The following is a 9,850-nucleotide window of genomic DNA, read 5'->3' on the forward strand; positions in this document are numbered from 1 at the left end:
TGGTCTAAGGAGTTCCTCTGACTTTTCGTCTACAGTAGCACCACCAGTTGGTCAAAGTTTTCATATATTCTATGAAATATCTCAATATCTACCTGATGGAGTGGCACTAAGGGCCTTTCCCAAACCACCCCCTACACCATCTCCCTACCCACCTCCACTCCTTCTCCGAGTTCACACAGAGGATTCACCACACTAAGTGCTATCCCAAGCTAACAAGTGGGGAGTGGAGGTAGGTTATAAAACCCTCCAACAGCAAAGTCTGCATCGATGTTGACTTATTGACCACGTGCAACGCTGTATTGTGTTTATCGTGGAAGATGCTCCTAAAAATCAAAGTTCCATGCGACTACCTGTACACTCCTTTAGTTACTTAAACGAAGTTAGACATTAAATATTGTCTCATACACTCTTGGGCGGTGCAGTGATGCAGTGGTTAGCATTGTCACCTCAAAGCAAGAGGATTCCTGCTTCGGAAGGCCTTCGGAGTTTGCATGTTCTCCCCGTGTCAGTGTGGACTTTCTCCAGGTGCTCTGGCTTCCTCCCACAGTCCAATGACCTGCACATTAGGTGAATTGGTGACTCTAAATTGGCCATAGGTGTGAATGTGAGTGTGAATGGTTGTCTGTCTCTATGTGTCAGCCCTGCGATAGTCTGGCGACCTGTCCAGGTCTCTTGCCCAGTGTCAGCTGGGATAGGCTCCAGCACCCCCGGGACCCCTAACAGGACAAGCAGTTAGAGAAATGAATGAATATACACATTTAGGATAAAAAATGTCCTTCTCTAGGCTTCAGAAAACGGTAGTTGTGTTTATTGTAATGTAAAGTGTGACAGGAACTGTTGCAAAAAACCAAGCAGTTTATAGGCATCAGAGTGAAAAACGAAAAGATGTTTACAAAAGAAAAAGAACAGAAATGTCACCAAAGAAGCATAAGAGTAAGTTTTATTTTCATTTATGTATGTTATTTTTTATTGTGTTGTCTATTTATTTTAATGAAAAAAGAATAACATATCATAATTCCGATAACAAGCAGCATTGCCTACAGATAATATAATATAAGTGATACAAACACGTATGAAGCAGTGGTGGCTGCTGGTTTTTCAAACAGGGGAAGCTCACTTTAAGTTTACATCATAAAAATTGTCATACTATAGCGAGGCAGTGTTACGTCCCCCGGCCGCCTGTGTATGTATTATGTGTATGTGCTTATGTCTATGTAGTCTATGGATTTGATCACCATGTTTAGTGGAGAGTCAGACCTCTCTTTCTGTCCGGAGATCGTGTGTGTTGTGTTTACAGGTGTGCAGGTGATTCGCTGGACGATCGTGACGTTGCTCCGGCTGGATTGGCTGAGCAAGGGGCTCGGCCTTCTGTGTCAACGGTCGCCGACTGGATAACAAGCGTGACGTCACCGCTGCTGGATTGGTGGAGCAAGGGGCTCGGCCTTCATAATGCCGGCCACACGGAAGCCGCGGTCTCTCTCGTACATGGCAGCAGCACATTGTATCGTTCTCTGGTTTTGTAATTGATAAGTACTTTGTTGTGTGATCCACGTGTGATTATTTCGCTTGCTTGCTAAATAATTCACCCTTTTGTTAAGACCAGCGCCTTAGGGCCAACTGAGTCATTTGTGTATATTGTAAATAGTCATTGTCACATATTATTGTTTGCACGGAGCGTAGGGGTGAGCTGCTATTTCTGTTATACCTGTTTTCTCATGTTTATCATTAGCCTAGGGAGTTAGGCCTAGTATTGTATTTTTGTTTCTTTTGTTTTTGTTAGGAATTAGTTATTTCGCCGGTCGGTAGACAGGTTGCTTTTTGTTTGTTGTTTTGGCCTGGGCTCACCCTGACGTCTTTTGCTCCATTTTGTGTGCGATATTGTACAGTGTGTTTTTGGAGTGTGTAGCAATAAATTGCTCACTTGTACATTTACTCTCGTGTTTCTGTGTGTCCTTATGTTACGCACCCACACCCCTAGACCGGGGCGTAACAGGCAGTAACTTATAAAAGGAACATTTAACTGAAGCCGTTTTTCAACCACACTCATGCCATAGAACCACAGCAAAACACAACTCAAAGATTTTCAGATGGGTTTAAACACCTGAACTGTACTGTACAAATGGTGAAAATGAGCTATATGGCTTATGGAAATAAGGAACTCTGGACGGTACTCTGTCAGAAGACTCCACTCACAAATATCCGCATGGGACTGAGCTCGAAATGCGAAGCGCTGTCAGTCACAAAGGGGTTCAGCCTTTTAGACAATTCCTCCAATCATCATGTATGCACCGTGCATCCTCTCCCGCCTACCCCCCTCCCTGGAAGTGACGATTTTGTCGCATTTATCCAATGACCGTCTTGCTTTGCTGCATGAAAAAAACCTGCTCAGCGCTGTCTCATAGGAATGCTTGGAGGCTCTGCATCCACCATGCTGACAAGAGAATGTATGACAGGGAGGTCGCGTTTGAACACTGGTGATAAACAGCTGACTTTGAACATCATAGTCATGATGTGAAACGCATCCTAGCGCACGTCTGTAAATTCTTATTTTAATGTAAAATCAATAGTGCATATTTGACCATTTCTTCTATGAAATTTTAGGGGAAGTTCAGCCTCCCTTGTTGTCTCAGAGCAAAATAAGACATATGTTTCTCCATGGTGATGAAAAATTTTGACAGTTCCTTTATCCTCCACAGAGAGGAAGGTTTGTCCCAAAGCTTACTGCTGTATTTGTACCCTACATCTTAATGAAGGGTGCTTCATTCAGCTGTGAAGGTGACTAAGAACGGAGTCACACTCCGTGGAGGAGTGTGACTGAGGAGGGTCAAGTTTGGGAAAGGTCCTGAATCTTACTCACACAGTCACTGTTCCCAGAAGATGTTTGTCAGAACTTTGAACCCCTGATTTTTCATCGAGCGCCACCATCAGTTTGTCCATTAATTTGGTTTATGACCAAATATCAGCAAAACAAATGACATACCCATGAGAGCTAAATTAAGATGGCCAACATTATACCAGCTTAACATCAACACGCTAGCATTATCAATGTGATATACTTTAATGTGCTTTTTCTTTGATGGCTGGTCCTCAGGGTAGGCCATGGACACACTTCACACTTCCTCTAATTATTCTGTTCTGCAGCACTGTGCATTCAAGCACACCATATAACAGCAACTTCTCTTTCCCACTACCCTCACTCCTACCTGAAAGATCGATTAAAAACAGACGAAGGTCTAGACTGTCCACTCCACTCTTCTATCTGAAGTAAAAGGCAGCAGAGGGGGTTGTCAGGTGTTCTCCATTAGTGGATAAAAAAGCAGAATCTCGCTCCCTGCTGACTGTACACTCACATAACAACATGGGGGCATACATGCATGTGTGTGTGTGTGTGTGTGTGTGTATGTGTGTGTGTGTGTGTGTGCTTGCGCGTAGTTAAAAAAGAAAAAGCCATACACAGCATAAGAGAGCAGAGAGAACAGAGCAGCAACAGAGCGAGATGCAGGTCATAGCAGCAGGTAAAAAATCCTGTTTTCCTTTTTGGGTATCGTTTCCAAGGTAACTTTAAACGTGCTTGCTGTAAAAATCTAGAAGATGTCACTTAACAGTGCCTCAGTGGGCAGTGAATGTGACTAGTCCATCCGGATCTCATAACATGCTCATGGACCACTGCAGAAAATGTGGGCACCACAGTCCTCAGGTTCACATCTACTGTTTTATCAGTACGGCTCTTTTGCATTAAATAAGCATTACAAAGTGTGTCGCAATCACACACAAAAAAAACACGCAAAACAGAAGGGAAAAAAAATCCTTTTCTGATTATTTGATGTAGGATATTATTGCCATCATTGTTAATGTTGTCCATGTGCAGTTTTGATAGAAACGAACACACAAGTAGAGTTTGTCTTGACCTTGTGGATGTGTCATGGTTTTTAATGTGACGCTATTGTTACAAGATGCTTCTGATCTTAATCCAGCCGGCAATTATGTTTGGCAACACAACTGGCAAAACAAATTAATAGTACATTAAAATACATTTTAAGGCTGATTTAACACAGATGGCTGAGATACAGTTCCTTACAGTCACATGGACTGAACAGAAGAAAGAAAAGAAAAACAAGATGAATGAGAAACTAATCATCCCTGCAGAAAACCACATCAACAGTGATCAGTCCTTAAAGGAGGATTTGGACAAAGACACTGGTTTAGTTCGGGCAGTCAGACCTCCTCTGAATGGAGATGATGTTCTTGTGCTGCTGTTCAGGGATCAAAAGTTACACACTTCTTCTACTGAGGGTCGTGATGTCAGAGATACAACTGAGAGCGAAACTTTACCTCTAGTTAAAGTAATTGGAAAGTCCTGATGTCAACTTAAAACCAGGAGCTAACACCTTTTCAGTTCTAGCTGCATTCTGCAAGGCTTATTTAAAGGGACAGTACACCCAAAAATGAAAATTCAGCCATTATCTACTCACCCATATGCCGAGGGAGGCTCAGGTGAAGTTTTGGAGTACTCACATCACTTGCGGAGATCCAAGGGGAGAGTGGGTAGCAACACAACTCCACCTAATGGAGGCTTACGGCGCCCCAGATTCAAACGTCCAAAAACACAGAATTGAAACCACAAAATATCTCCATACTGCTTGTCCGTAGTGATCCAAGTGTCCTGAAGCCCCGACATGAAAAGTTGTTTGGAAAAACGTCATTTGAACTCTGGTTTTAGCCTCATTGTATGGAGATATATTTGTGTCTTTATTACATGCGAGAAAATAAGATATGAGAGGGGAAAAAAATGTTTGAGAGAAAAAAAAATATTTGAGAGACAAAGTTTTCACACTGATAGCAAAAAATAATAATATTTGAGACTAAAAAAAGTTTTGAGAGAAAGTATTTTGTCATAGAATATAAAAAAAAATTATTTGAGATTTAAAAAGTGATTTCCAAGAAAAAAAACTCTCTCAAAAACCTTTTCTTTACTCTCAAATATTATTTTTTTGCTATCAGTGTGAAAACATTTTCTCTCAAAATAAAATTGTTTCTCTCAAAACATTTTTCTTCTCTCTCTCAAAACCTAAATCTTTGCTCTCGTGTCAGGATTTTGCTCTCACTGTGAAAATAATGTCATGGACGGGGCCACGTTCCTATTGGCCAGTCTCAATCGAATTGACAGCTAGGTGTCTTGGGAGTCGAATTCAACTGAATCATTCATCCACCATGGTGGATTCACCAGCATAGATGTCCTGCGTTATTTGGGAGCGGATATGCATACATTAACGTTATGCATGTGTGGCCAAATGGAGAGGAGAGGGAAATGAACCGACAACACCACCTGTGGAATTGCACCCCAGGGAACACACTCAAACCTGTAGACTACTCTTAACAACAGAAGGTCACACAGATTCGTACACTGGTAAATATGGGGACAGGAGACGGACTTCCAAATATAACAACACAGAGGTCCAAAGCCGCATGAATGCACAGCCGCGTTACAGTGTGCTTTAATCAGTCTGTGGAAAACCGGCAGAACAGCAGTGGAAAACGGAGCGGCCGCACCGGGGCTGGAGGCCGTGGATATTCGTCCTTCAGGATGCCCAGCTGACGGCCCACGTCACCGTGCAGCCCCACACAGTGCACAGAGGAGGAGAAGAAGCCACAAGCTGTGGCCTCAGCTACAGCAGGACAGAGAGCAGGACAACCTGTTAACATAAAGTTAACAGAACTAGCAGAAGTAGAAATAAAAAAAACAGAGCGAGCTTACCGGAGCGAAGGGAGCTTAACGCACAGCGCACAGCTCAAACCCAGTCACCGTCTCGCAGTGAGGAAGAGCAGACACCACGCTTTTCAAAGTCCCCTCCGAAGCTGCACACAACAGGAACGGCCAACGCCGCTGTAAAGCGAAGAGTCACGGCAGCTGTGACACCATAATACGCTTTAACAGTACACAAACATTGCAGCACCCATGCCTACCTTATGAGTCCCAAGTTTGGGTACAGAAACCGGAGCACGACACACACAAAGCACGCCAACCGGAGCACGCCACACACAGCCCTCGCCAGGTAAACGCCAGGTAGAAGTGAGCGCGCCCGTGAGGGGAAGACCAAATAACGCAGGTGCCACCACTGCGCAATTAGGCTCCGACAACTGGAAATTAGGCCCAGCTGATGCCAATTAAGGGCGGAGGTGTAGCAGCGCTCACCCTGCCACACATGGAATGTTGGAAGAGAAAAGCACCGTAGTAAAGTAACGTTAATGGGATAACCTAGCTAGATGTAAAGTTAACACTAGCTGGCTAGTGCAGTTAATAACACAATCTCGGTAAAATAACGTTAGGTGAGAAAAGGGATTCATTATAGGAATGATTTTGATAACCAACTTGCTCAGCTAGCTACCCATCAATTGTGTGTGTCACCATCTTACCCAAACATTGGAGTCTCCGCTCCCAAATAACGCAGCGCATCTATGCCGGTGAATCCACCATGGTGGATGAATGATTCAGTTGAATTCGACTCCCAAGACGATCCTCACCTAGCTGTCAATTCGATTGAGACTGGCCAATAGGAACGTGGCCCCGCCCATGACATTATTTTCACAGTGAGAGCAAAATCCTGACACGAGAGCAAAGATTTAGGTTTTGAGAGAGAGAAGAAAAATGTTTTGAGAGAAACAATTTTTTTTTTAGAGAAAATGTTTTCATACTGATAGCAAAAAAATAATATTTGAGAGTAAAGAAAAGTTTTTTGAGAGAGTTTTTTTTCTTGGAAATCATTTTTTAAATCTCAAATTATTTTTTTTTTATATTCTATGACAAAATACTTTCTCTCAAAACTTTTTTTAGTCTCAAATATTATTATTTTTTGCTATCAGTGTGAAAACTTTTTCTCTCAAACATTTTTTTTCCCTCTCGTATCATTTATTTTCTCGCATGTAATAAAGACACAAATATATCTCCATACATTGTAGCCTGTAGCTCTAACTGCTTCTGTGTACACCGCCATCACGTGTGTGCACTTGCGGGAGACCATGAGACATGGGCACCGCGTGCAGAGAGGCAGTTAGAGCTACAGGCTACAATGAGGCTAAAAAAAACAAATAACTTTTCATGTCGGGGCTTCAGGACACTTGGATCACTACAGACGAGCAGTATGGAGATATTTTGTGGTTTCAATTCTGTGTTTTTGGACGTTTGAATCTGGGGCGCCATCAGCCTCCATTAGGTGGAGTTTTGTTGCTACCCCCTCTCCCCTTGGATCTCCGCAAGTGATGTGAGGACTCTAAAACTTCACCTGAGCCTCCATTAGCATATGGGTGAGTAGATAATGGGTGAATTTTCATTTTTGGGTGCACCATCCCTTTAAGCCTGAAGCAAATGAATGACGTGACTTTCTCCATGTTGCTGATCAGTAAAAAAAAGTATTGAATATACAATAGTTCAACAGTATGAATCTTAAGCAGTAATGCTACTAGGTGTTAAGCAATCAACTTACAAAGGTTTCAAGTTCGTCAGACCTGGCTTGGTAAACTGATGCTTCCTGTTCATGCACAGTTCCTTCACTGCAGAGTGCTGTCAAATTAATTATAATAGCTGCATTATGTGAAAACGCCTTGTGGGTACTCTGTGTGCCTTGAATTATTTGCTTTTAAATTGCTTTACCTTTCGGGGTAGCTGTCTGTCCCGTGAGCAGAGGTAGTGCGGCAGTGGTCAACAGCAGAACGCTGTGGAGTGACTGAACACCTGCCAATTTATTTTAATGCATGGACACGGAGCAAGTGTGTGTTACTCTCCGAGGATCGATAAAGGTTTATGAGACTTTGAGTGTATAGTTTAATTTGATTACATACATCTTGTAAAGGCTTTTTAGTTTCATGATGATTTTCCTTGTACATATGCTACAGTGTTTTCGGGTCCAAGCTACCTAAAGTGAAGTCATTTATTATTTGGGCTGCAGTTTATGGTTTCTTTTTGGAGGAAAAAAAGTCTGTCTCTCACACACACACACACACACACACACACACACACACACACACACACACACACACACAAACAGAAGCAGCCTCCTCTATGAAACCCAACCTGGATTGGGTTGTTCAGGATCACTCTGGCTAAATAAATTTGCTTTCCCACTTCCTCCCAACTCAGTCCCGTCTCCACAAACGCCACACGCCTCCGCAAATTGTTAGCACCCGCTGTCTGTAATGTGATATTACAACAATTAGCAATTAGACACTATGGAACACTGGTACATTAAATTTATGTTTCTGTCTGCGCCTTTTGCAGATGCGATGGTGCTAGGTGTCATTGGGAAATTTTATCACTGCTTGGGTAATGGAATCGAGGAGAGAGGCGGGAGGGGTCCGAGAGATTGTGTTGTCAGGGCTTCCTGACAGACGAGCAGAGCTTTTCCTTGGAGATCTTTCCCACCCCTACTCCCCACTCCCTATTCCTGCTCCCTCTATTCACTGTTAATGTAATGAGCTATATTGGTATGACTGTTCACAAACAATTATTGTAGAGAAAATTACATACAATTGACATATAATTTAGATAATGATTAGACCTTCCAGGAGGGCACGCTTGTGGATGGAGTAGGAGTGTTTAACGGAAAAAAATAAACGAAACAGATAAAACTAAATAATTACAGCTGCACCTCAGCTCGTGAAGAAGAAAAACAAATCGGCAGACGATGAGAAGAATAGTAACAGTTTCATGTGTTTCATGTGCCGATATATTTTTCTGCCTCCAGAAGAGCTGGAAGAGCTTTTAAATCATATGTTGTTCAAAGGATGTATCAGATTATTTACATTTATATATTACTTTAGTTCTAACTTCCTTGTTATCTGGTTGTTTTCCTACAGGAGAGCGGACATCGCTTCCCTCTATAGAATTTGATCGAATCGACACCTTTCTCCAGGAAAACAGGGTTGTTTGAGGCTATAATGAGTTTGTGGTAAATGAGTTCACATAGCTGATATTTTTCCTCACTTTAAATTGGTTCCACTGGTCTGCTAGTCTGCTCGGTTGTACTTGAAGATTAATAGCGTTGAGGCTGAGTCATTGTCCATCGATTGTGTTTGTCTTTGTTTATAATTTGGTTGGGGCAGCTTGTCTGAGTGTTGTTCAAGTGTCAATTCAGCAGGGCAACTCAAATATGACTGTGACTGGAAAATTAACATTAAATTGTGAAAAAGACCCATGACATTGTGAAAGAAGTTACTCATAGTGATGAACCCACAGAGAATTATCAGCTGATCTGCAGCTCCCCTCGGCTTCACAGAGCATTTTGACAGTTATGGCTCCAACGTCACTGTTTTGGTTCGCTCTCACTGCACTCACGGCGTTGTTTCCAGCTGCAGCAGGCAGCTGTTCCTGGCAAAAAAAGCTCTGATAAACCAACTGTGCTACCAGCTCAGCATCAAAGGTCAGACAGACACAGATACCAAGTCTGACTAGCTGGTGAACACAGTGGAACGTTTAGCAGATAAAGAGCCAGATATTTCCCTCAGGAGTAAGTAGAGACCAAAAAAAGATTTAAAAGAGCTTTAATATTGGCCTTACATTTACCAGGTGGACAGAAACAAGAGTCTAAATGAATGATAACGTTGCTTTGTAACTGCTGGATGTGTAAATAAGCAACTGATTGCTAGTAACTTTGTAATATCAGCTTGCTAATGTTGTGTGCACAACTTGTTCATGTTGCTCCCAAAAATCTGTTATTGCAGGTTTAAATCAAGCAACCTTCACAACCTCATCATTATATTTGGACCTTCTACATCAGACTTCCAAAATAGCCCAGAGTTTAATGTGCAGTAGAAAAAAAAAGATTGCCACAGGCATATTGCCAAAGCACATTATTAT

General features: G+C 42.3%; 1 long non-coding RNA gene across 1 annotated transcript; it reads right to left on the reverse strand.

The window, feature by feature from the left end:
* Window positions 1-5,450: 5,450 nt before the first annotated feature.
* On the reverse strand, window positions 5,451-6,559 carry LOC126389969 (uncharacterized). The gene is made up of 3 exons (XR_007569913.1): window positions 5,965-6,559; window positions 5,756-5,884; window positions 5,451-5,666 (listed from the first exon to the last, which is right to left on the reverse strand). It is a non-coding gene; the product is annotated as an uncharacterized LOC126389969 (long non-coding RNA).
* Window positions 6,560-9,850: the final 3,291 nt, after the last annotated feature.

The sequence above is a fragment of the Epinephelus moara genome, chromosome 1, assembly GCF_006386435.1.
Source record: "Epinephelus moara isolate mb chromosome 1, YSFRI_EMoa_1.0, whole genome shotgun sequence".
Classification (NCBI taxonomy): Eukaryota; Metazoa; Chordata; class Actinopteri; order Perciformes; family Serranidae; genus Epinephelus; species Epinephelus moara.